The sequence below is a fragment of the Manis pentadactyla genome, chromosome 19, assembly GCF_030020395.1.
Source record: "Manis pentadactyla isolate mManPen7 chromosome 19, mManPen7.hap1, whole genome shotgun sequence".
Classification (NCBI taxonomy): domain Eukaryota; kingdom Metazoa; phylum Chordata; class Mammalia; order Pholidota; family Manidae; genus Manis; species Manis pentadactyla.
The window spans coordinates 6,734,858-6,747,824 of record NC_080037.1 but is presented as its reverse complement, the minus strand read 5'-3'; the positions used below and the strand labels follow the sequence as shown (position 1 = coordinate 6,747,824).

The window sequence follows — 12,967 nt, the reverse complement described above, 5'->3', positions numbered from 1 at the left end:
TTCCTCCCCAGGTGAAGTCAGCATGGGCACCGCATCACTGCTTGCTCTCTGCAACGCTTTTTCCCTGTACCCAGAATCTGGTGCTAAATCCAACTTCTCAGCTATTTGCCAGATCCCAGCCCTACTACATAGTATCTGTGTGACTATAGGCAGGTTACTATTACTAACCCTTTCTCTGCTTCTGTGTTTATTCGATAAAATGGGGATGACACTGGTTGTTCTGATGATTAAATGAGATAATATGTGCTTAGAACAAATAGTACCTGGCAGGGAGCTAACTCAGTCTGTGTTAACTATTGTTATTATCTCCGTTTCTTTCATTTTTTTTTCTATTTTAGAGTATTACAGAAAACTAGCACAAGAATTCTCAAAGACACCAGACTAGGGAAGGGAAAGGACCCTGGAACTTAGGTCTCAGTGTAGATTTTCACCTTTTAGTAGGAGCCCTGCTAGCTTCTACTGAAAAGTATTGCCTGGAGAGCCAATTAGTGCCAGTTGCTATGTTGTCTTGGTTGCCATGTCCACTGTTTATCTTGGAAAATTCAGCTAGTCTGGGGGCTAGTTGTAACTGACCATGGCAGCCTTTCAGAAGGAAGAACAAAAAATACTTCAATCTTTTTTCCTTTTGCCTCTTTCAGTCCTAATATGAGAAGGGAGGTTTTCTTTGCCCTTTTCACTGAGGTCTAGAGTTCAGCATCCCCTCTGATGTTTCTAAATCTAAAAGTTGCAATTCAAGCCATCCCCTGGGAGTTTGTGATCTGAAGCCTATGCAAGCATGAAGACCTGTGGTTAGCCTGTGCTTTGAGGGGGACGTGCACAGCCTCTCTGCAGGACATGCTTCAGGGCTGGCATTTAGGGGGGAATTTGGTGAAATGACAAAGCTGTTTCAGTGGCAAGGAAAACAATTTAGTGTGTAAGGAGAAATTCAAGTCTTAGCAGATGAAAGTGGCTAGCCTCAATCAGGAGCTCAGTAGAATGATGGGAATAGGATCCTTGGAAGGGGACTAGCTGTCAGTATTTGCAGGGCTACCCAGCCTCCCAGGCTGTCAGAGTAAACTGGTTCTAACTAGCAATTTTGCCGTCGAAGTTGCCTGCTAATATGGAGGGGAGCCTGGCTTCAGGGATGAGCATTTATAAAATCCAGAAGCAGCCACCTGGGTGTACACAGAGACCAGCTGTCTCTGAACCAGATCCCCAAAGGCCTCTGCTTCTCTAGAGGCCAAGACCCAGCCTGTTTTCTTCCTCTTATAAAAGCAATGAGGAAAAGCGGAAGTATTGCCTGGGGCTCTGGAGCTCCAGGGAGACTCCAAACTGCTTCACTTCTCTTAGTCTAGCCCCAGGGGCCTCCTCTCTCAGGCTGAAGTGCCCAGCTCAGGAAAGCCCTGTGCACCCTAGATCTTACATAAGCTTCACCTCCCCCACCTGCCTATTTTCTTGCTTCAGAGAAACTGCATGAAATGAGAGGATTTGGGATCTCATTAAGAGATCCCTATTTCAACTGAAAAACAAAAACTGGGGAGGATTCTTCAGACCTAGAGGGACTGACAGTGTAGAGGTTCTGGTGGGGCTGCTGGGGAGGGTCTCCATCTCTGTTTGCCTTTATGGCTCTTTGCTGTCACTCAATGCTGCAGGAAAGCATTGCCCCGTAAGTGTGTGTGTGTGTGTGCGCACACACATGCAGAGGAACTGCAGGGACTCAGCTCCAGCTTGTCTGCATTCACAGCTGCAGGCACTACTTGATTGCTGTGAATCACAGTCTATTTCTTAGTTTAGTAACTTTTTGCTAGTTTCAGTGAAGGATGGGAATGAGAGATGCATCCATCCAGTCTCAGAAGGCTTTTTCCAAAATCCTCTGTCAAATGGTATAGCTGGCTGCTTAATACACAATCAAAAGTTCTGTGATCGTGTTGCATTTCTCAACTGTGAGGGGCCCAGCTGGTGAAATCCCTTGGTCCAGAAGTCATTCCGTTGAAATGGGGGTCATGGATGGCTGCTAACTATCCTCATGGTGTCTGTCTTGTGTTTTGCTGGCAGGGGCTGGAGTAAGGGACAGAACAATTAGAAATCTCACTAAGGGAGAGCTTAGAACTGACACTCCACCTTTATTATTCTTCTTGCTGTCCTCTTTGGTAACAGAAATGGGATATCGCACTTTGGGGATCATACCCTCTTTCAGGTGCATATCCGTCTGAATCTGCAACCTTCTGTCTGAATCTGCAACCTTCCCAATGATGAAAGTCTGGTCAGGGTGACATCATTATGTTCTCTCTTTGGTGGGCCAGTTGTTAGGGAAGCTGGCAGGGACCTGGAGGAAATCCGAGTTCTTCTCTCTCATTGGTATTTTATTATTATTATGGTTATATTGGACATGTAAAATAGAAGTGCTAGCTATTGATATTGGAATAACTTCCACCTCTGGAGATAACTGTTTTCTAAAATAAGGGGAGCCACAATTTGGTTCTAGAACTTGCTCATCCTTTTCTTAGTCTCCCACCCAGGCTGTCTGCTTTAGCTGCTTGAGCAGGAGTCTCTGGCTGGTAGGAGTGGATGATTTTGTTATCTCATGACCTGGGAATATGGATAACTCTTTCCTAAGCTACAGCTGTCATCAGTTATTTCTTAGAATGTCAAGTCCCTGAAGGGGCAGGCACCCCTAAGTAATGGGGCTGGAGTCCAAATACGCAAACCTGATAGTCTTCATGTGTATCTGCGGAGGGTTTTAACTGATGAAAGTGGTGGAGACAGGGTGCAGGGGGGGTGGGGGACAAAGGATCAAGGTCAAAAATTGTCTTTTGAAGGTAGTAGTTTTTATGAATGCCTCCCCCTGTTTTCCTTCTATTTTTCTACAGTTCCAAAGTGTCTTTCATGAGTCTATTTTATCATGGAAAAAAAAAACTTAGTTTTGTAAAAACCCCTCAGGTTAGAAATATAGGTATATCTTTCACCAAGAAACTCCCAAGTAATATATCAAAAACATTTTGGTGATATAATTTTAGATTTATTAAGGAGCCCTAATGATCATCTGGTCCAATCTTCCCATTTTACAAATGAGGGAACTGAGGCTCAAATCTATCTAAATTTTTACGGAGTACTACAACCAAATAGCCCTAGCACAGAACCACTGACTTCTTTCCACAAGACTCCTGTAATGTGTTATCCCAGTGAATATAAAATAATTTAATTTATGTGCAAATTTTAAGGTCTATATTACAAGTATTTCCTATAGAAAATCTAAGCGGTGTGATTTAATAAATGCTGAGCAAGAGGATAGAGAAAGAGGAGAGACCAACATGGGATGATGTTTATCAACAGAGGACATTTTGATAGAATACTAGGCAGGTCAAATACTATCCTTCCCCATGCAGGATACCTAGTCACCTTAAAAACGGGTGTGGTGAAAAAGACAAGAAATAACAAATGCTTGTGAGGATGTGAAGAAATGGGAACCCTCCTACACTGTTGGTGGGAATGTAAATTGGAGCAGCCATTCTGGAAAGCAATATGGAGGGTTCTCAAAAAACTTAAAATAGAAATACCATTTGACTCAGTAATTCTACTCCTAGGAATTTACCTGAAGAAGACAAAATCCCTGATTCGAAAGACATGTGCATATCCTTATGTTCATAGTTGCACTATTTGCAATATCCAAGATATGGTAGTAACCTAAGTATCCATCAATAGATGAATGGATAAAGAAGATGTGGTATATATACACAGTGGAATATTATTGAGCCATAAGAAGAAAATAAATCCTCCCATTTGCAACAACATGGATGGATCTAGAAGGTATTACGCTCAGTGAAATAAGTCAGGTGGAGAAAGAAATACATCAAATGACTTCACTTATTTGTGGAGTATAAAAACAAAGCAAAACAGAAGGAACAAAATAGTTGACTCATAGTCACAGAGAAGGGACTAGTGGTTACCAAAGGGGAGGGTTGGGATGGGTGGTGGGGAGGATGAAGGGATAAAGGGACACAGTAATTCACAATCACAATATAAGTTGGTCACGGATGGTAGCACAGCATGGAGAATATAGTCAATGATTCTGTAACATCTTACTACGTTGCTAGATAGTAACTGCACTAGAGGGGGTGAGGATTTGAACCACTGTGTTGTATGTTTGAAACCAACATAAGATTGTTTATCAATGATACTTTAATAAAAAAACACACAATGAGATTACCATCTCACACCCTTTAGGATATTAACCTGTAAATAAAAAACTGTCATGAGAATTAAAAAAATTGGGTGTGGTGACCATGACCACGTGAAGTAGGTAAGCTTGTAGGAGTGAAGGAGAGGGGAGAGCCTGGGGGCCCCCTTTTCATGGATTCTTAAGTTTCTGGTGTCCATCACTGATCCCCATAACTGCAGAGCATCAAGGACCAGAGGAGAGGTTGTCTTCTGAGAAGAAAGAAATGAGAACAGTTCTCTGAACCCTAAAGTATTTGACTTGATCCCAGTGCAAGAAAGCAGGTACCTAAGTAAAGTTGGTGCACCTGATGACCGCAGGCCCTGGACACTTTGTCCTTCATTTGGCCACTTGACTTTGTGGAAAGACTTCGGGAGGAGAAGCCTAAGAAGGGGGAAAAGAAAAATGTATTAGATGCTAAAGTAAGTGAGGAAAGCCTACTAGGATTCCAGAGTCCTAAGTGCATGATTTTCTAAATCTATACCCCAGACCTGCTGCTCGAAATGGCTTGATTTGCCCTTGGATTATTTTACCTGCAAGGGTAAGCCAAGTCAGAGCAGATCCCAAGCCTGTTCCTAAGCGATCTGCATCCCTGCAGGTGCCTACGGACAAGTCTGAAAACCCTAGACCTTGTCACATTCTCCTCCCTGAAAACCTGCTTATTGCTTTGTTCTGGGCTGACCCCCAAAGGCGTGTCCACCTAGGTCTCCCAGTCCCCCACCCGGGGAAAGTGGTGCCATTTCCCATTCTGTTGTCCTTGGTGCTGCCTCCCTCCTACACCAAGCCCTCCAGCTGGGTGTTTGCTTTGTAGGCAGTGGGGGGATTAATGCATTTATTTTGGGACATTAACTCCATGGGGGGGATGCGCATTGAAGATTATAGTAATAAATGATGCTTTGGCACTGCTCTCTCTTCCCCACCCCCTACCCTCAGTATGGGGTGAAGGCACAGCTCCAAGCTGTGTGCAGAGCACCACAAATAACCACTCATTAAACTGTGGCAGCCCATGCTGGGGGGAAAGGCCGGGCTGTTGACTCACTGCATACCATGAGCTGGCATGGCCAAGGACTTCTGCCTCTGACTCCAGTGGGGGTTACTGCTATTCCAGGAAACGGGTGGGGTGGCTGCGGGGAAAGGGACAGACCAGGGCACTTGGGAGCTTGGACTGCCTAGGTTTCATCCCTGTCTTAGGAGGTGTCTGAGATATAAAATATTTAGTCATACCCCATATGTTAGGAGAAGTATGTGCATATGTAGAACCTGGAGTGAGCATATGTAGAACCTGGAGTGAGGATTCCTAGTTCTTTTTCTGTTATTGTCTTGAGGGTGACCTTGAGCAAGTCTTTCTGAAGCTGTTTGAGGATTGCAGCTGGTTGCTGTGCTCAAAGAATTGAAACAGTTCCAACAGTGTTCCAGAAACAGCAAGCTAGGGGCTCTCAGGGGCACCGAGGATCCCAGAGCCCTCTCTGAGTGCCTTTAGCAGTCACCTGCACTTAACACTGGGGGAGAACATGTCAGCAGGACAGAGGGGTCCCCCCGGGGGGCTGAAGCCTCTTCGGCACCACTTGGAAGCAGATGCACTAACTCTGTCTCCCTTCACTTTCTGCGTCTCTGAAGCAAGCAGGGAGCTTACAGAGCCTAACATTTGCATCAATACAAAGGCAAGAAAGGGGTCTTTGGGGCTCGTATTTAGGAATTTTAGGATTCAGGCCCTTTTTAGGTTTCCCTGCCCTGGGCTGTAGCATGAGATCCTGTGAATCTGTTCCTCTTCATCTGAACTAAGTGCTGCTAGCAGTATTATAATATGTATCTACTGTGTTTTCATTGGTACAGCATCCAAGCCGCATTACAGTAACACAGGGCCCATGTGGTCCAGGTGTGCCGGGGTGCTCCTTTGTGCCTGTTCGTGCTGCTCTGACAAGTTGCCATACCTCTTTCAGAAGCCCAATGGAATGGGGGGGCCCGGGGGAATCTGGATAGTTGACCTTCTCCAAGGTTAGATCTAACTTGCTGCTTGGAGCAGAGGAGGTGGCTCTATCTTGCCTCTTCTGATGGCACTGGTTGCTGTGGCAACACCACTGAAGATGAGGGAGACAAAAAGAAATGCAGCCCAAGGGGGAGCAGGGCGAGTCAGGCTTAGAAGTAGAGGGCACGTCTTCCCCAGGGCGGCAGCAGGGAAACAGCACCTGAGCGACTGCGGCTTTGACTGTTTCCAGGTGCTTTGCCGAGACAACACTGAGAAACTATACTTCTGAGGCAAGGGATAGATTTACGCAATCATCTTTATGATGGAAAAAAAGCATGTCTGCATCTTTGGGTTCTTTGCAGGGAAACATGAGCATTTATGGGGCTGCCATACTGGAGGGTCCCTCCTGTATATCCCCAACCTGGGAGTGGTTCCAGGAGGCTCTGGGGCTACAGACGTGGGCACTTGCTGGACAGGATACAGGTACTGTCCAAGCACATTATTGCTGGGCCTTGTACCAGAGCTTACAGCCATTGTCAGCATTTAGGGGAACACTGGGAAGAGAGGAAGATTGTGATTTCCAGGCTTGGTTTAGTATAAAAAGAGATCAGTTAGGAAGCTCCTGTGGTAGCAGATTAAGCCTCAAGGGCCCACAATCTCAGGCATTCTCTTCTTCCATTGGTTCTCCTTAGTGAAAACGGACTCTGCGGTAACTCAATTCTTTGATGCCAGGACTTTAACCATGCAATACCCCAGTAACCTGACCTATTACAGTCAACCCACAGTTGTATTACTTCACAATAATAACTATTTATTTTAATATGTGCTAGGCATTTTGCATACACTTTCTCTAGTTCTTTTCACCCTTCAAGGTAGACATTAACTTTCTTCTGCAGATGAGAGGTCTGAGCACAGGAAAGCTAAATGATTTACCCAATGTCTCGCAGCTAGGAATGTCTGCCATTTGACATCATACCTGCCATTCACTGGGATTTGAACAGATAGTCAGTGGAACCCAGGATGTGGACCCAGATCTGTCTGACTCTACCTAATATGCCATATTGCTTCTTACACATAGGGGAATTTGAGGCTTGAGAAAATTTTAATTCACATAAACATCTATTGAGTACCTACTATGTGCAAGACATGGGTTGCAATAGGAAACATGGACTGTACCTTCAGGAAATAGAATCTGGTGGGGTGGTGAGGGTGGACAAGGGGACATAAACTAGCTACATGTAAGCTGAACTAGCTGCAGAATGGAGGTCCTCAGCTGCCTGGAACAAATTTGATTTCATAAATCTGGATGAGGTGGCAAATGAAACAGTGAGGGCTCCCTTCGTGCGTTCAACAAATACTGAACGTGTATCATGTATAAAGGCACTGTGCTAGGCCCTGAGAATACAGTAGTGAGTGTGACAGACACTACCCCTACCCTTATAGGAACCTACACAGAAATGAAGGAGACACACATTCAATATATAACCATGAAATTACTACTAAATTACATTAGTAATAAGTGCTACTGAAGAGAAATACTGGGTGCCATAGCCTAGTCTGGGGAGCTAAGAAGAGCTTTCTGAAAGAAGGATCCCTTGAGGAGAGCTCACAAGGATAAATAGGGATTAACTAGATAAAAGGAAAGTAGGGATAAGGTGTGCCAAGGTCCTGAGATTGGAAGGAATGTGGTATGTTTCAGAGATAAGTTACTGAGATAATCAGAGGCTGCACAATGTAGGGCCTTTTAGACAATGTTAAGGATTTTGTTCATTTTCCTAAGAAGATCAGTAACTACCGTAGGGCTACTGTAGTGGTCCATGTGAAAAACAACTGTTAGGTGGTAGCAGTGAAGAGAAGTGATTGCATTATGAGATTTATGGAAATTAAGTTAACAGGACTCAATATTGAATTGGGTGTGCAATGTGAAGGAAAAAGGTGTCAAGAACAATTTCTAGGTTTCTGGCTTGTATAGCTGAGTGAGATAGAGAATACTTGCAGAGAATCAGATTGGACAGGTAGGACTGTGAATTCATTTTGAGGCACATAGAGTTGGAGGTTTCTGTAAAATATCCAACTGGAGATGTTTTAAAGCTCAGTGGAGAGGTTTAGAATAAAGTATACATTTGAGTCCTCAGTGGCATTCTGTGATGTGAAATATGGTAGCCACTAACTGTATGTAACTATTTAATTTATTAATCAATTATTAACTTACTTGTTAAAATTGAATAAAATTGTGCAATTTTATTCACACTAGCCACATTTCAAAGTTCTTAGTAGCCACGTGTGCTGGTGGGTGCTGTATATTGGACAGCATGGATATATATTGGACAGCAGAAGGTTCTATTGCAGGGGTCTTTAAACTTCTGTATTTGTTGAAAAGATCTTCCTAACCTTTTTTTTTTTTTTTATAATAATTATTTTTTATTGAAGGGTAGTTGACGCACAGTATTACATTACATTAGTTTCAAGTGTACAACACAGTGGTAGAACATTTATATACATAATTCTAGGTTCCAGCTATCACCCTACCAAGCTGTTACAATATCTTGACTATATTCCTTATGCTATACATTACATCCTGGTTACTTACTTATTTTACCATTGGAAGTCTGTCCTTTTTTTTTTTTTTTCTTTCTTTTTTTTTTTTTGTGAGGGCATCTCTCATATTTATTGATCAAATGGTTGTTAACGACAATAAAATTCTGTATAGGGGAGTCAATGCTCAATGCACAATCATTAATCCACCCCAAGCCTAATTTTCATCAGTCTCCAATCTTCTGAGGCATAACAAACAAGTTCTTACATGTAGAACAAATTCTTACATAATGAATAAGTTACATAGTGAACAGTACAAGGGCAGTCATCACAGAAACTTTCGGTTTTGCTCATGCATTATGAACTCTAAACAGTCAGTTCAAATATGAATACTCATTTGGTTTTTATACTTGATTTATATGTGGATACATTTCTCTCTTTATTATTATTATTTTTAATAAAATGCTGAAGTGTTAGGTAGATACAAGATAAAGGTAGAAAACATAGTTTAGTGTTGTAAGAGAGCACATGTAGATGATCAAGTGTGTGCCTGTAGACTATGTGTTAATCCAAGCTAGACAAGGGCAATAAAACATCCACGTATGCAGAAGATTTCTCTCAGAACAGGGGGGGTGAGGTTCTAAGCCTCACCTCTGTTGATCCCCAATTTCTCACCTGATGGCCCCCCTGCGACTGTGCCTGTCTTAGGTTGTTCCTCCCTTGAGGAATCTTACCCGTCTCTGGCTAACCAGTCATCTTCCGGGGCCATACAGGGAGATGTAAAGTTGGTAAGTGAGAGGGAAGCCTTATTGTTTGAAAAGGTTAGCTTTTTACTTCTTTGCATATTTATGCCCTGTGGCTTCTATGCCCAGCATTTGTCTTGAGGTATCTTTACCACTTGGAAGATTTATGATACTCGGTAAATTTGATATGAGGCACGAATTCTATTTAAGGGTTGTAATTAGGAAGGAAGAAGAAAAGCTATAGAAGTAGCAGGCGGCAGAAAACATGGGAAGATTGATTATTTCTTTGACATATCTTCTTGTAGAGTAACTTCAGCATGTATAGGTTTTAAACTACTACTTAAATTGCGCACACACATTAACATAATAGGAGTATAGTTACATAACCAAAGCATATCTGTAATTACCAGCCATCTCCAGTGAAACCAAGAAAACCAGTTAGGCACCTTAGGCATTTGTGAAAACTTATCTATGATATGGTGGATATTGTCCAACTGAACTTGAACAGTCTGAGAGAAATCAGACAAATTAAAACAACCCATTCCTGGGGACTGTTCACATGCCATATGTTCTTTTAACAGTAAATAGTCTGTAGTTGTAAGACTTTGGAGCGCTACAATTTGCACTTCTCCAAATTCTTGGTTGAGTTCCAACAGTATAGATCCAGTCAAATTTGTTGTTTTACTGTATGCACAGGCCAGCTTAGATATCTCCTTCCTCATTCCCATGGCAAGCCCAGGAACCGGTGGGATGAGTGCATCTACAGCTGTAGCAGTGCATGGATCTTTGTTGGGGTTTTTTGATGATCATCTTCTGGCATGAGTCTTCCAGAGAGTGCAGATGTTGGAAGTTCTTTTTCATATCGTATCTTAGTTCATTTTCGGGGTAGCCCAATTAGGCTTTGATCCTCTGTATAAACACAAACAGACCCTTTGCCTAGACTTTTATATGCCCTTTATACCCTTGTGTAGAACTCGTTGGAGGTTACCACACAGGAACTGCCCTTTTTTTTTTTTTGCTTTGTTTTTGGTATCACTAATCTACACTTACATGACGAATATTATGTTTACTAGGCTCTCCCCTATACCAGGTCTCCCCTATAAACCCCTTTACAGTCACTGTCCATCAGCATAGCAAAATGTTGTAGAATCACTACTTGCCTTCTCTGTGTTGTACAGCCCTCCCTTTTCTCCTACCCCCCCATGCATGTTAATCTTAATACCCCCCTACTTCTCCCCCCCTTATCCCTCCCTACCCACCCATCCTCCCCAGTCCCTTTCCCTTTGGTACCTGTTAGTCCATTCTTGAGTTCTGTGATTCTGCTGCTGTTTTGTTCCTTCAGTTTTTCCTTTGTTCTTATATTCCACAGATAAGTGAAATCATTTGGTATTTCTCTTTCTCCGCTTGGCTTGTTTCACTGAGCATAATACCCTCCAGCTCCATCCATGTTGCTGCAAATGATTGGATTTGCCCTTTTCTTATGGCTGAGTAGTATTCCATTGTGTATATGTACCACATCTTCTTTATCCATTCATCTATTGATGGACATTTAGGTTGCTTCCAATTCTTGGCTATTGTAAATAGTGCTGCAATAAACATAGGGGTGCATCTGTCTTTCTCAAACTTGATTGCTGCGTTCTTAGGGTAAATTCCTAGGAGTGGAATTCCTGGGTCAAATGGTATGTCTGTTTTGAGCATTTTGATGTACCTCCATACTGCTTGCCACAATGGTTGAACTAACTTACATTCCCACCAGCAGTGTAGGAGGGTTCCCCTTTCTCCACAGCCTCGCCAACATTTGTTGTTGTTTGTCTTTTGGATGGCAGCCATCCTTACTGGTGTGAGGTGATACCTCATTGTAGTTTTAATTTGCATTTCTCTGATAATTAGCGATGTGGAGCATCTTTTCATGTGTCTGTTGGCCATCTGTATTTCTTTTTTGGAGAACTGTCTGTTCAGTTCCTCTGCCCATTTTTTAATTGGGTTATTTGTTTTTTGTTTGTTGAGGCGTGTGAGCTCCTTATATATTCTGGACGTCAAGCCTTTATCGGATGTGTCATTTTCAAATATATTCTCCCATACTGTAGGGATCCTTCTTGTTCTATTGATGGTGTCTTTTGCTGTACAGAAGCTTTTCAGCTTAATATAGTCCCACTTACTCATTTTTGCTGTTGTTTTCCTTGCCCGGGGAGATATGTTCAAGAAGAGGTCACTCATGTTTATGTCTAAGAGGTTTTTGCCTATGTTTTCTTCCAAGAGTTTAATGGTTTCATGGCTTACATTCAGGTCTTTGATCCATTTTGAGTTTACTTTTGTATATGGGGTTAGACAATGGTCCAGTTTCATTCTCCTACATGTAGCTGTCCAGTTTTGCCAGCACCACCTGTTGAAGAGACTGTTATTTCGCCATTGTATGTCCATGGCTCCTTTATCAAATATTAATTGACCATATATGTCTGGGTTAATGTCTGGATTCTCTAGTCTGTTCCATTGGTCTGTGGCTCTGCTCTTGTGCCAGTACCAAATTGTCTTGATTACTATGGCTTTATAGTAGAGCTTGAAGTTGGGGAGTGAGATCCCCCCTACTTTATTCTTCTTTCTCAGGATTGCTTTGGCTATTCGGGGTCTTTGGTGTTTCCATATGAATTTTTGAATTATTTGTTCCAGTTCATTGAAGAATGTTGCTGGTAGTTTCATAGGGATTGCATCAAATCTGTATATTGCTTTGGGCAGGATGGCCATTTTAACGATATTAATTCTTCCTAGCCACGAGCATGGGATGAGTTTCCATCTGTTAGTGTCCCCTTTAATTTCTCTTAAGAGTGACTTGTAGTTTTCAGAGTATAAGTCTTTCACTTCTTTGGTTAGGTTTATTCCTAGGTATTTTATTTTTTTTGATGCAATTGTGAATGGAGTTGTTTTCCTGATTTCTCTTTCTGTTGGTTCATTGTTAGTATATAGGAAAGCCACAGATTTCTGTGTGTTGATTTTGTATCCTGCAACTTTGCTGTATTCCGATATCAGTTCTAGTAGTTTTGGGGTGGAGTCTTTAGGGTTTTTTATGTACAGTATCATGTCATCTGCAAATAGTGACAGTTTAACTTCTTCTTTACCAATCTGGATTCCTTGTATTTCTTTATTTTGTCTGATTGCCGTGGCTAGGACCTCCAGTACTATGTTAAATAACAGTGGAGAGAGTGGGCATCCCTGTCTAGTTCCCGATCTCAGAGGAAATGCTTTCAGCTTCTCGCTGTTCAATATAATGTTGGCTGTGGGTTTATCATAGATGGCCTTTATTATGTTGAGGTACTTGCCCTCTATTCCCATTTTGCTGAGAGTTTTTAACATGAATGGATGTTGAACTTTGTCAAATGCTTTTTCACCATCTATGGAGATGATCATGTGGTTTTTGTCTTTCTTTTTGTTGATGTGGTGGATGATGTTGATGGACTTTCGAATGTTGTACCATCCTTGCATCTCTGGGATGAATCCCACTTGGTCATGGTGTATGATCCTTTTGATGTATTT

At 42.3% G+C, this 12,967-nt stretch overlaps 1 protein-coding gene across 1 annotated transcript in view; it reads left to right on the top strand.

The window, feature by feature from the left end:
• Positions 1-12,967, top strand: part of PCP4L1 (Purkinje cell protein 4 like 1) — a 28,181-nt gene that overhangs the window by 1,598 nt on the left and 13,616 nt on the right. The gene's annotated exons all lie outside the window — the stretch shown is intronic.